Raw genomic sequence first — 14,437 nt, forward strand, 5'->3', positions numbered from 1 at the left:
GAAAGAAGGCCCATGGGTACTTAAACTCATTGAGAGGCTTTTTGATAATGATTACAGTACTTTTCAGTGCAGTGTTTTTTTTTCATATTTCTGAAGCTTTTATGAGGTAAGTTTGCTTTTAAAACACTTCCAGTCAATGGTGGAGATGGTATCAGAGAAAAGAAGGCATGGCGGGGAGATCAGCAGGCCCCAGATCATTCTGCAGTCATTAACACACCTACCTGCCAATTACAGGGAAGGCAACTGCCTCAGCTTGCCCCAGATCAACAGGACTGAGCTTTATTATCTGCAGGGACACCTGCAGCAAACTTGTAACATAGAGACAGCATGACCAGTAGTTGACAAGATAACCACACACTCAGTTGTTGTGCCTATGGCTAAGTTCTTCCTAACATTGCAATATCAGCTACCTGCTGGCCACATACAAATCAAAAAGGTTACTGATGCATTGGTCAACACAGCTAGCACTCATCTCTTTTTCCATTGAATACCATGACATACATGCCCAATGTCATCACACTGGTGCATTTCCCAAAGTTCAGGGGGTCACTGATGCTGCCATGTGTCCAACATGAAGCTCTTGGAAAGTGTGTGTGTGTGGCAAGGCTTTTATTGTATGTTGAACCTTCACTGTGTGCTGTGCTGAGGTATGAATTTTCATGAGACACAAAGAGAGAGCTGAAAGGTTGTATGAAGGTTTGGCCTTGACAAGCAATATATGGGGAATAGGTTGACAGGTTTTACATTGCATCATGTGCCATTTAACTGGTACATGTTATTGTTGATTATTCTTACGAGGCCAAATCCCTTGCCCCGGAGGTAAAAGGTGTCCAAAGGCACCAGGGGATCAGCCAGAGCAGCAGCAAACCATAGTGTGTGCATGTCTGTGCTTTCCCTTTGGTGCTAATGTGTAAAGTATGAACTCTTGACCCTAATCTAGTGCTCCTCCTAGTGAGATGTACCAACTGCAGGCTGTACTTTCTTGAGTTGCTGCATGGGCAGCCTGGCTCTACATCTTTTCTGCCACATGTGCAGACATCAGAAAGGATAGTACGATGACTCCTAGCTGGAAGGATAGAGAGAGTGCTGAAATTGCCAAGGGGTCTGCTTCTTCCTCTTGCTATAGCACATCTGAAGGAAGAAAAGAGGAAAGAGGTTAGAATGGCTTCCTGAGAATTGGAGTTCACATGTTACTTTTCATACACGGAGTAATATGATGGTTTCGTAAGGGGTGGCTGACATTCTGAAATTTGGACAACAATAAATTGTTTTTTGCAGCCAAAATGATATTGATGCTGTCTGGTCCTCCAAGCTACTGCAGGATGTTAAAGCCTGCAGCAGCATTCTATTACCCTCCACTGTCCCCCATCCCCCCAGTTATAAGCAGCCAGTCAGAGGCCCTTGCAACACCAGCAGCTTATCTTGATTATTCAAAGGAGCCTGACCCTGGAAATCACAGTGGGGCCAGCACGCATAATATCATTCTCACCCCACTGCACTTGTGGGGATCAAGCCCCATTGGAAAATCTAGACTTAGATCTCCAGAGAATGAAAAGGCAAGGCAATGATGTTGGGTGAATGAGTAGATATAGCTCCAAGTGAAGACTTAATAGATGTCCTCGAGGGGAACTGCATGAAAAATAGTCCATAAACCAGCTGTCACCTTGATGAAGTGCCTTTCAATAGCAGCAGTGAATTGCAACCTATATATAACATTATAATTTTATTCAGTTATTATAAATATCACTATTGGACTGCCAACTAGGAAAACAAATATTAAATCTTAATATTATAAAATAAATATTATTAAAACTTAATAAATGGATATTGGATTATAATTGTTATGTTTTTGATAAATGATAATAAAAAACTGTGAATAAATATCTCCTTGCTTTTGGTTTCTCTACAATCAGGATATTGTTGGATGATTGAATTAATGAATGTTTAAAAGAGGTTGTGGATATGGGTCCCAGTGAAAGTGTTTAAATGCAGAAGGCATGAAGCTTGGATAAAGTGCTTTATCAATTTTTGTTGGGTAATGAACTAAGTAATCTGCTTTGGTATTCTCAAAGGTTAATTACTGTCTGTTCCAGTACAAGTCACCCTACCATTTCCTGCAAAACACTACAATGCTGTTACATTATAATTGCATTCATAAAATAACATATCCAGACATTGATTTGAATTTTTTAAACCTTTTGAGTATCTAAAAACACTAAACAATAATAATGATAAGATGTTTAAAACTTATTTTCAGAATGAAAAAACTTGCATTTATATAGCATCTTTCACATCCCCAGGATATCCCAAAGTGCTTCATAGCCAATGAATAACTTTTTGAAGTGCAGTTCTTGTTGAGTCAAACATGGCAGCTAATTTATGCACATCAAGGTCTCACAAACAACAATGAGATGAATGACCAGTTAATCTGTTTTTGGCAGTGTTGGTTAAGGGATAAATATTGGCCAGGGAAACGCCAATATACTTTTTTGTATGGTGCCTTGGGATCTGATGGACGAGATATCGCTTTAATGTCTCATCTGAAAGATGCCACCTCCAACAGTGCTTAAATTCTGCATGTAATCTAGGCCTCCTCTTTAATGCAATACTGCTGATTCAGAGACTAAAGTATTACCATTGAGCCAAGTTAATGAGATGTGCAATTATTTATCCTTTAGTTTTCTCCTTAAGCAGAAGAGTTTCCCAACTCTAAAACTGCCCCCAACTCATCATTATTAAAATGATTGGTTCTCTATCTCATCCAGCATAAAATCTGACCGGTGTGAATATAGGTGCAAAGAGAACCAAAAATATTTGAAACATCATTATTGAATATATTCAAATATATCTATATATTCTGCTGTGCACTTCCATCTTTTCGGTTTTTATTTCAGGTTTCAGCATTACAACTTTTCTTTTTATCTGTTTGTTGTATGGTTGACTCTAAGTGCAGGGAATCCAAAGATCAATTGGGACTAGCTTAGTGGTATAAACTGGGCGACATGGACATGTTGGGCCGAAGGGCCTGTTTCCATGTTGTAACTTCTATGAACATGATTTAACCTTCATCTAAAACTTGTGGATTTGGCACTCTGTCTCATTAGTGATTTTGCTGCAACTTTTATTCAGATGGTATTCTTCCTAGTGATTTCAAATTTGTGTCTTAGTTGTACACTTTTTACTAGTTTTTATTGTTAGTTATATATATATATAACAGCTGTAGTTAAAAACGTTACAGTGAAAGAAACTTCTTTGAATGCAATATTTACCTCATAAAATGCTGCTTTATAGAGACTGGATGGTAGAATGGAGAGCAAAGATCGCAATTGTGCTTGAATCCAGGCAGACTGAGGAGATGATGGTCTCCTTCTTCTGCCAATTGTAAATGCCCCATGTGCATAAGTTTGGACAATCTCAATTCAGTTCTAAATAGGTATGGGACAAGAGTATGGTGATAATTTTGTATGCTAGTGTAAAATGGGCGCTATTGCCTCGGCCACCCGTTAAGCAACTTTTCCGATTTTCGTTTCCATTGACTTCAGTGGAGAGGTGTTTAATTGGTTACCAAGTTGATATCGCCTGTTTTGCACAATAGTTCAAAGTCAAAATTACCCCCTACAAAACTATATACAATTCTACTCAACACACTGGTATTAAATTGGTAATGTCAGAGAAATGACTGGGATGGTTGATGTAGGAAATGGCATGGAGAACAACATTTGAGGTTACCCTTTTGAGTTTGGTGCTGAGATACATCGGAATATACTTTTCTTAATTTGCTGTGAGCGAAAAATTCAGCATGTGATTAAAGCAGGGAAACTGACTTTTTTGCGAGCATTTGCAAATAGAGGAAAATGTAGCTCTTTCTTGGGGAAGATTGGGGAGATGCTTTATCCTGTGTAATCCCTGACCTGGGAGTGTTTGACACTGTTACTGGGTGGCAAAAGTGGAAAGGTTGTTTCATTTTCTGGCGTTGGAATGTTGGATGAGTGCAAAGATGACCCAGAAGAAATAGAAAGTGAAGTAAGTTTAAAGCATTAATTCACTTCTGTGTAGAAAATTATAATGTAGGGTTTACATTTTTTTTAGTTTTATTGACTTGTCACGTGCAAACATTATTATAATGAAAGTGGTTACTTAATGTATATGGAGACATCAGGCAGGGTTATCAGCAAGAGAAAACGGAAGTCATGTTATTCAAAGTACTGAGACAAGCAAATTATAGCTACCAGTTTAAGATTCTCAGTAGTAAGAGAAAGAGTGCTTTGATTGAGACTGACTGACCCCACTATTTCCCAGATTTTAAAATTTTTTACATTAAAGTTTAAGATACTAAATTGTATGTTTTGTTTAAAAGTGGAGGATGCTACACCCAGCTCATCAGTACTAAATCCTGCATATTTTATAGTGCGTTCAAATTTTAAGTTTAGCATTTGTGCAAAGCAATTTCAGCTTCACGCAAATGCTAAACTTGTTGAAGTAAATTTTGCCTTTGTGTGATAGTGTAAAATGGGTGAGTCGGCACCCCATTTTACATTTCTCCTGATTTTTATTTCCATTGAAGTCAATAGGAGAGATGTAAAACAAGCTGCCGACTTGCTATCCCCGCTTTACACTATCACGCAAAGTCAAGATCTACCCCATTGAGTGTAAATTATGTGACAAGGCCCAAACTGAAGTGGGCCCTTACTCTGGATTCAGACTGCATTTATACTATAACTGCTACTTTGGTACCAAGCGAAGCCAGTTTACACTGACATGACAATTGGGGTGTGAATGCATCCTTAGTACAATAAACATGAACAATGCTTGAGTGGAGATCAGTATCGAACAAAGCACACAGTTCAATATCATGAACTTTGCTAGAAAAATGTAAAAATCTTCGAAGTAAGGGGTATTTCAAACATGCTATTTGGTGAGTAACGAATTTGATGGTAAAGTTTTTTCTAAACAATTCTTTTAATGGAACATTGCATCTTTATAAATAACTTTGTGACTTTTCCATCAACAGTCACATAGTTCTTTCAGTAGTTTGTAAATATTATCAGGAACTGCAATGACAGGAATGCAAATATTGATTCCCGTAACATTTTAATCATGTTTATGATAATCTTAACAGACCTTTAAGTCAATATAGAATCTCAAGTCAAAGAATTATTAAATGTGAAAGTATTCGGATATTTCACCAACATTAAAACTCTTCCTGGGGTGAGTGAGTGCTGCAGCACATTGTTACAAGATAGACGTTTGCACCTATAGTTCCACATTCATTGAGCACTCAATCTCGGCTAAGCTGCTGAGACAGAGAGTGGAGGTAAGGGGCTATCCTAAAAGCAGGCAGGGAGAATCAGAGGGTGAATTAACCTGGGTTATTTTCAAGCATCTAGCAGCTAGTTAAGAGTGGTGACACTGGTGGAGTGCTGGGAGTAGGATGCCTAAAGCCCTTTAGTGTGGTCCTAAAAGGGAAAATAATTAACTGAAATACGCAGGATCGAATTTATTTTGATATTAAAGCGTTTTGATTTTCACATTTATTTATTGAATATAATATTGAAGTGTTTCTTGAAGGAAAAAGTGAAAACCTTATTTTTTTCTTATGATCAAAGCGTTTGGTTTCTCTGAGATTCCTTGTTGACATGCTTAATATTCAGCTTCAGTAGAAAACAAAGGATTTACTCGTGTTCAATAATGTAAATTGCAATGTGCCATATGTGTGCTAAACCGACCTGCTGAGCTAAAGCTTTCATGTAATCCCTTATTCTGTTTCCAGCTAGCTGATCAATTGTAGATAGACATTACATTGTGTTTTACTACTGAATTTAATCTACAAGTATAAAATGAGGCAACATTTGACATTCATTATTGTATTAAGTCTCAATAGTACACCTGACGGCTGAGCATGTGTTTCTGGATAATACTGATGGTTTGGACCTCCTGTCATTGCCAAAAGATTTATTTTAGTGCATATTGTGTTGTTTGCACTAATCAGGCTGAAGTAGCATTAGTCAGTCTTCTCATCTTTTAATTACAGACAGTTTATTGTCTGTGCTGACCCAGTTTCTGCACAGCTCCCCACCAGCATGCCAGGCTTAGCAATCTCTGTTAATTTAATTTGGCATTTCATTCAATCAGGCAGACTGTGAGCATGATGAAAAAATTATTTAAAAAAAAATAACTCAGTGTTCATCCTTAATTGATGTCCCTATCAGCCTTTGTCCTTGCCAGGGCTGGCAATTATTTGCCAGTCAGTCGAGCAGAATCTAACCAACTGTATTTTCTCCTGTGGAAACATTATAATTTAGAAGTCTGATTCTGCTTTCAAAAATAAATTAGTGCAGGTCTGTAATTATGCCTGTTGGGAGTATATTTTCCCATCACCCATAGGTGGGGGTTAAACTAATTCCAGAAGCATGGGTGTTCTCGTAGTGCTTCTGGGTCAAAGGTCATTTTGAGCTTGTAGAGCTTCAGCAGCTTGCTGGTTTTGATAATGACTGTTTGTCCAAAGCAGACCTTACGTTTCAGGTGAGGGCTTTTCTGCAGATTCCTTGCACTAATGAAGCCACCTGTTTTACCAAATGGCATGAGGCCCTGTTTTTACCCTTATCCGTGCACTGTAGTGTTAACATTGTCACAGGCCTTCTTATTTCTCTAGGGGAAACAATAATTAATGGACACCATTCACAGCTGATTAGCTGTAATACGTCTACGAATTATATTCGCATACTAACTGTTCAGCAGAGATTCTAAACTCATGTTTCATTTCACCATACCTTCTTTCTTACTTCTAAATTATTTAGTTTTCTGAGATAATAGTATTATTATTTTATTTATTTAACTAAAATCGTTGGAGTTGCCACCAGTCTGTTTTTAGCTGCGCTGGCTGGAGACAACTAAAGTCAGCTTTTTAAATAGAAGCTGATTATTTTTCCCACTTCGCTACCATGTCATATGATTTCCACGTCTCACTTTTTAAGGTCATTTCATTTGATTTTCGTCATCCGGAGCCCAAACATCCAAACTCATGCCATGGTCCAACGTGTCGCCCAGGCCCACATCTGTTTTTGGACCTGGGAAAAGATGGTAGCCCTAGAGTGTATACAGTTCAGGAAATTAGCTTTCAAAGCCAGGTGCCTGTCATGCCAAAAGCCCAACCTAGTCAACCAATTCCCATGTAAAACAAATTCAGAGTTTGTGATAATGCTTTCGTATGAATCAACCATTTGAGATGGGAGGTCATGTGATGAAACCTCCGGAAATACACCCGACCAGAGTTGGCAACCCTATTAACCAAACATTTGTTCTAGTTTTGATCTGCCAACTTCCATAGTATCCCAGATTTGTTTGCAGTGCCTCCTCCGTTTCCAGCTTTATTTGTACCCTTGATTGTTTATATCAGATGCCTAAGTGCAGAGACTTGTATAGCAGTCTGCCAATGGAGCTGAAAAACTATTTAAATTTGTTTAAAATAGCACTCCTTCTTTCACGGGCTGCATCATTTTCTGCACAAGGTAAAATGGTGGCTTCGTTGTTGTTCTATTGTGAAACCATGATGTCAGAGAATGAGTTTAGCTTGATAGTTTCCTCAAGTGCAACAAAATCAGAGACGACTGATTGTTATTGTAAATTTACTGCCAACATTGTAATTCTTGCCACTTTCAGCATTGGTCCCATGGGCAAAATGTTGAAAGGCAAATGACAAAAGCAAAGAGAGAGAAAATAAAATGGTTAAGGGTTTGCTAACTGCTTGCAAATGACTGTTGAAGCCAGGTGGAGAGAAACAGCTTTCCTCAGGGAGAATAAATTTGGAAGTTAGTTATTTACATCCAGTCATACCCGGGTGTTAATTTGTGAACAGCAGTGCATATGTAAAAAAGAATGACATACATTTACATAGCACCTTAGAAACATCTCAACATACGATGAATTACTTTATAAGATCACAGTTGGGATAAAAACAGAAAATGCTGGAAAAGCTCAGCAAGTGAGGCAGCATCTGTGGAGAAAGAAACAGAGTTAACGTTTCAGGTCAAAGGCCTTTTGTCAGAACTCTGTTGGAATACTGTGCACAGTCTTGGGCTCCATCCTATCGGAAGGAATTTGAAGCAAGGGAGGATGCAGTGCAGATTCACTCGTGGGGATTTGACTCCTGGACAGAAAGCAGGGGAGAGGCACCAAAATTCCCAGTCAGGAGTTGCCGTAGGAGGCCCAGTTGATTTTAACGACCAGGCCTCTTTAACATTTCTCTAGCCAGCTGCCCGTTCAAAACGGGCATAAAGAGTCAGCTGGTTGGCGACCACCCCACGAATATTGGACGTCCCAGAGGCTGCCTGCTCGCACTCAGATAAGTCGAGGGGTGGGGGTGGGCGTTCAAAAAGGTTTTGCGGCGGTGGGGGGTGGGGGGGTGCGTGAGTATGGGTCAGCAAAGGCTCAAACTTTCCTTGCGGGACCTGGAGAAGCACTCTTGCTCCTCCTGGCCCCACAAAGATAAGTTTTGTACTTACCTTTTTGGACCTTCGCTTCTGCTGTGGTAAGGCTTACTGGCTGGAGCGTTTGTGGCAGATGGTCTGGCCAGAAGACCGTTAAAATTGCCTCGGGGTGCTTTCTGAGTGATCGAATCCCGATTTGCATATATTTATGAGGTACCGCCTCAGTCAGGCAGACACCTCAACCACCCAGTGTCAATATTCAAGCAGCAAAGAGAATGGCACAGTTTTAACTTCTGTTCTGCTCGATTTATGCTGGGCAGAGAGAATTAAACCCTCCCCCCTGCCCACCCCCCATCTAGGATGCTGCCTGGTATGAGGAAATACAAATAAAAAAAGGGACTTGAAAAATTGGGGCTGGTTTTATTAGAACAGAGGAGGTTACAGGGTGATTTGGTAGAGGTGTTTAAAATTATGACGGGATAGCACAGAGTAGATATAAACAGATTATGTACATTGATTGAAGCGTCTAGAAAAAAGGTATAGAGATAAGATTAAGTGTAAGAGATTTACGAGGCAGCAGGGGAAACTTTTTTAAATAGAGGGCTGTGAGGCTGTGGCATGCACGAGTTAATCATTGAAGCAGAGACCATGTTGACATTTAAGAATGGGTTGGACAGGTGGTGGAAGAAAAGGGGAATAAAGAAATATGGAAACAGAGTGAGCACATGGGATTAGGACTACTGCTCATATGCAGGATAAGCACCAACACTGGCTGGGCTATTTCCGTGTTGTAATTTCGATGTCATTCTACGTAATCTTTGTTAAATACATCTGTGTGAGTGAAGTACGATCACTTTTCTTCACAAATTGTACAGTTCCTTAAAATGCCAAAGTTGAATATACTCTTGCAGTCCACATTAAGGAAGGCAGCACTTACAGGCCCAATGTTTACATTAATTTCAAAAGCAAAATACTGCGGAAGCTGGAAATCTGAAATAAAAACAGAAAATGCTGGAAACACTCAGCAGATTAGGCAGCATCGGTGGAGCGAGAAACAGAGTTAACGTTTCAGGTCGATGACCCTTCGGCAGAACTGGAAGAAGTAAAAATTTAACAGTTTTTAAGCAAGTACAGAGCCAGGGAAAGTGGGTGGGGAGGAAAGAACAAAAGGGAAGGTCTGTGTTGGGGTGGAGGGCTGGAGTGATTAAATGACAAAAGGGATGATGGTGCAAGGCAAAGGGGGTGGTAATGGGACAAGTAAAGAAACAAAGATGGGTCTAGAGGAGGTGTAAACAGCAACAGCAGAACCATTACCAGCACCTGCAGTCGAAAAAATGGGAGCAGTGGTTATGATCTGAAGTTATTAAAATGAATGTTGAGTCCAGAAGGTTGGGAAGTGCCTAAACGAAAGATGAGGTGCTGTTCCTCGAGCTTCCGTTGAGCTTCATTGGAACAGTGTAGGAGGCCGAGGGCTCCCTTTCACACAGCCACATCTCTTTCTCCAGCTCCGATTTATCCCACGTGGATTCCAACTTAAATTTCGGATTCACCCTTGATTACAGACATCTCCATGATATTCAGCGTTCCTCAAACCACTGCTCTCGCCGCTTTCTGAGATCCACGCTCAACACCATGTACCACCACATGCATACTCTCGACCACTCTCTTCAGCAGCACTGACTCACTCTATTTCAGAGTTGTCCTGGTCCACAGTTCCACTTCATCCTTCGCCTTGTCCGGCACTTTAACAAAAAACTTTTTTTCTTCCTTTCAGGTGTCAAGGACCGCAAGCTTCAACAACTTTTAGATACCAATGCCCGTCCTGATCCCTCTTCCCCTTCACTTTCCTCTGACACCATCCCTCCTTCCAATCTCATTCTTGGTCGTGTTTTCACTATCCCCTCTACCTTCCCCTCGCTGACCCTGAACGATCAGTCCTCAGCAAAGGCCGCAGCTTCATCCCTTTACACCCCCACCCCAATGAAGTGGCTCAAAGGTCTTCGGCCTGAAACGTTAACTCTGTTTCTTTCTCCACAGATGCTGCCTGACTTGCTGAGCTTCTCCAGCATTTTCTGTTTTTATTTCAGATTTCCAGCATCTGCAGTATTTTGCTTTTGATTCAATGAATTTCGAGCTCAACATGATGCTGAGTTCTTCTTCCGTCACCTCCGTGCCCATTTCTTTGGCCAGGAGTCTTCTCTCACACAACGGACCCTTTCTCCCTTGTTCAGAATTCTCGTTCCACCTGTACCCCTCTCTCTCTCCTCTTACCCTCTCTTGATCTTTTCATTGGAAACTGCTGGCGTGACATCGGCTGTCTCAATTTCTCTGCTCCCCTCACTCACTCTAACCTACCTCCCTCTGGACTTTCAGCACTCCGTTCTCCCAGGTCCCACCCTGACATTGTCATTAAACTTGCTGACAAGGGCACACTGGCGTTGTTTGGCAAACAGATCTCTACCTTGCAAAGGCTGAACGCCAACTCACTGACACCTCTTCCTACCTCCCCCTGGACCATGACCCCACTGCTGAACATCAAGTCATAGTTCATTGACCTCATCTCCTCCCCCTACGACCTCCAACCTCATATTCCCCAACCCCGCACAGCCTACTTCTACCTCCTTCCTAAGATCCACCAATAGGACTGCCCCGGTAGACCCATTGTACAAGCCTGTGCTTGCCCCATGGAACTTGTTTTTTCCTATCTCAATTTTATTTTTTCTCCCCTTATCCAGTCTCTTCCGACCTACATCTGTGAATCTTCTGACATCCTCCGCCACTTTAACAGTTTCCAGTTTCCTGGCCCCAACCGTCTCCTTTTCACCATGGACATCCAGTCCCTCTACACCTCCATCCCCCACCAGGACGGCCTGTGGGCCCTCTGCTTCTTCCATGAATGGAGGCCCAACCAGTTCCCATCCACCACCACCCTCCTCTGCCTGGCTGAACTTGTTCTTACATTGAACAACTTCTCCTTTGATTCCACTCCCTCCAAATAAAAGTTGTCACTATGGGTACCCTGTATGGGTCCTAGCTATGCCTGCCTTTTTGTGGGATACGTGAAACATTCTTTATTTCAGTCCTACTCAGGTCTCCTCCCTCACCTCTTTTACTGGTACATTAATGAGTGTATCAGTGCCGTTTCCTGCTCTTTGAACTGGAAAATTTCATCAACTTTGCTTTCAATTTCCACCCTTCTCTCACCTTCACATGGTGCATCTCTGACACTTCCCTGCCCTTCCTCGACTTCTCTGTCTTCATTTCTGGGGATAGGCTGTCAACGAATATCTACTATAAGCCCACTGGCTCCCACAGCTACCTTGATTACACTTCCTCCCACCTCGCTTCCTGTAAGGACTCTATTCCACCTGTTCCGACGATGCCACCTTCCACACCAGTGCTTCCGATTTGTCTTCCTTTTTCCTCAACCGAGGATTCCCCTCCACGGTTGTTGACAGGGCCCTTGACCGTGCCCCTTCCATTTCCCACATTTCTGTTCTCACCCCTTCCCCTCCCTCCCAGAACCACAATAGGGTCTCCCTTGTCCTCACCTTCCACCCCACCAGCCTCCACATTCAATGGATCATCCTCGGCTATTTCCTCCAGCGCGATGCCACCACAAACACATCTTCCCCTCCACACCACTTTCAGTATTCCGAAGGGACCGTTCCCTCCGCGACACCCTGGTCCACCCTTCCATCACCCTCAACACCCGCTCCCCTTCCCACAGCACCTTCCCGTAGGAGTCCAGGAGATGCTACACCTGCCCTTCCACCTCCTCCCTTCCCATCGTCCAGGGCCCCAAACACTCCTTCCGGGAGAAACAGTGATTTACTTATACTTCTTTCAATTTGGTATCCTGTATTCACTGCTCACAATGTGGTCTCCTCTACACTGGGAAACCAAAAGCAGATTGGGTGATCGATTTGCTGAACGCCTCCGCTCAGACGGCAAGCGTGACCCTGAGCTTCCGGTCGCTTGCCATTTTAATTCTCCGCTCTCACCCCCATTCTGACCTCTCTGTCTTTGGCCTCTTAAATTGTTCCAATAAAGCTCAACGGAAGCTCGAAGAACAGCACCTCATCTTTCGTTTAGGCACTTTACAACCTTCCGGACTCAACATTGATTTCAATAACTTCAGATCATAACCACTGCTCCCATTCATTTGGACAGCAGGTGCCGGTAATGGTTCTGTTATTGCCATTTACAGCTCCTCTTGACCCATCTTTTGTTTCTTTACTTGTCCCGTTACCTTGCTCTGCACCATCATCCCTTTTGTCATTTAATCACTCCTGCCATCCACACTATCACAGACCTTCCCTTTTGTTCTTTCCTCTCATCTCTCTTTCCCTGGCTCTGCACTTGCTTAAAAACTGTTAAATCTCAAACTTCTTCCAGTTCTGATGAAAGGTCATAGACCTGAAACATTAACTCTGTTTCTCTCTTCACAGATGCTGCCTGACCTGCTGAGTATTTTCAGCATTTTCTGGTTTTAGTTTACATTACCTTTGTAGCTTGCCTCAAATCAGGAAACTTTTCTTCACAAAACCTTGAAGTTTCTGAGTCGGAGCTGACCCACTCAGCAATCCATATCCAGGCAACCGTATACTGTCCTTGATTAATAGATTACCCCTTCCCCAGAAAGGTCATTCTGCTTATCAAACATCAATAAGGGCACCAAGATCACAGTCTGAAAACTTGTAGTTTACAAACAATGCACTCATTTATTGCTGCAGCTGCTGGATTTATGACCACTTCACAATAAATACTAGTTAAGTAGTTTGTTAGCTGCTTGGGAAGACTGGACCTGACCATCAGTGCAGGTACATGCTGACTGGTCAGTTCCTCACAGACGAGATTTACGAATTGAAGGACCATGAAACCACCAAAGAGAATCATGGGAGCACCTACCAACCTGATTGATGAATGCTAAGTAAAATCAGCACTCTCTGACTTCATTCAGAAGAGGGAAAATATATCCATTAGTACCTAAATATTTATGACGTCACAACATAGTATGTGAGATGTACTTTAACTTCTGAGGAGCACAGTAACATTTCTGTACTAAAATTAAAAACATAGTAGGACTAATTTTAAAAAGTTCTTTAGTTGCAAACAGTCCCCCAATTCTACAGTCTGACATTAATTAGATTGGCGCAGCACTGCTGTAATTTCCCAGGGTACTGTCAGGGTGGGCACTATTGTTGTGCCCTTACATGTGCCAGCTGCCTGCCTTGAGCATGCAGATGATTCCGTACCCGTAGTTTGGCATGGAGCCTGGTATCCCTGCATCAGCGGACTTGAGGCTCGGTTTGCCACTCTTCCACCAGCTAAGTGGCCCAATCGGGATTTCAGGCCCTGGGGCTTGAACAGCTCATCTAGGCTCACACTTCAGTGTAGTACTGATGGAGTTCTGTGCTGCTGGAGATGCTGTCCTTTGGATGAGACATTAAACTTCGATCACATTTGCCTGTTCAGTTAGGTATTAAAAATACCATTGCTCTATTCAAGGAAGAATAGAAAGGTGTCCTGCCAATACTCTTTCCTCAATTAACACCACCAAAAATAGTTTAGTTGGTTATTCAACTCATTATTCTTTGTGGGGCCTTGCTCTGCATAAGGTGACTGATGTGTTCACCTACACAATAATAGTGGTTCACTGTATATGCAGCGCTCTGGGACATTTCCAGTGAAGTGATGAGGTGCTGTATAAAAGCAGGTTTGTTTTTCTTGAGTGTGTTGCTCCTTTAGTCTTCAATTGAAAATGCAATTGTTCGCTCTTCCCTAATTTTTTTCAGTCAAAGATGTAAATAAAATTGTTTCACAAAATATAATCTGAGCCATATTATTCTTGCCATCATGACTCCCATGATGTCACAGCAAGCCAAATAAGTGTCCCACGTTGACACAATATTGCTTAATTACAAAGCTGCTTACCTTTCTCATTTACATATGACTGAAGTCATGATCTCGGTCTCAAATTACACCGATTTCATGGGTTCACTCATTAA

The 14,437-nt window shown here is 41.8% G+C and overlaps 1 protein-coding gene across 3 annotated transcripts in view; it reads left to right on the plus strand.

The window, feature by feature from the left end:
• tox3 (TOX high mobility group box family member 3) overlaps positions 1–14,437 on the plus strand; it is an 85,656-nt gene that overhangs the window by 24,934 nt on the left and 46,285 nt on the right. The window lies entirely within an intron of this gene.

The sequence above is a fragment of the Heptranchias perlo genome, chromosome 16, assembly GCF_035084215.1.
Source record: "Heptranchias perlo isolate sHepPer1 chromosome 16, sHepPer1.hap1, whole genome shotgun sequence".
Lineage (NCBI taxonomy): Eukaryota > Metazoa > Chordata > Chondrichthyes > Hexanchiformes > Hexanchidae > Heptranchias > Heptranchias perlo.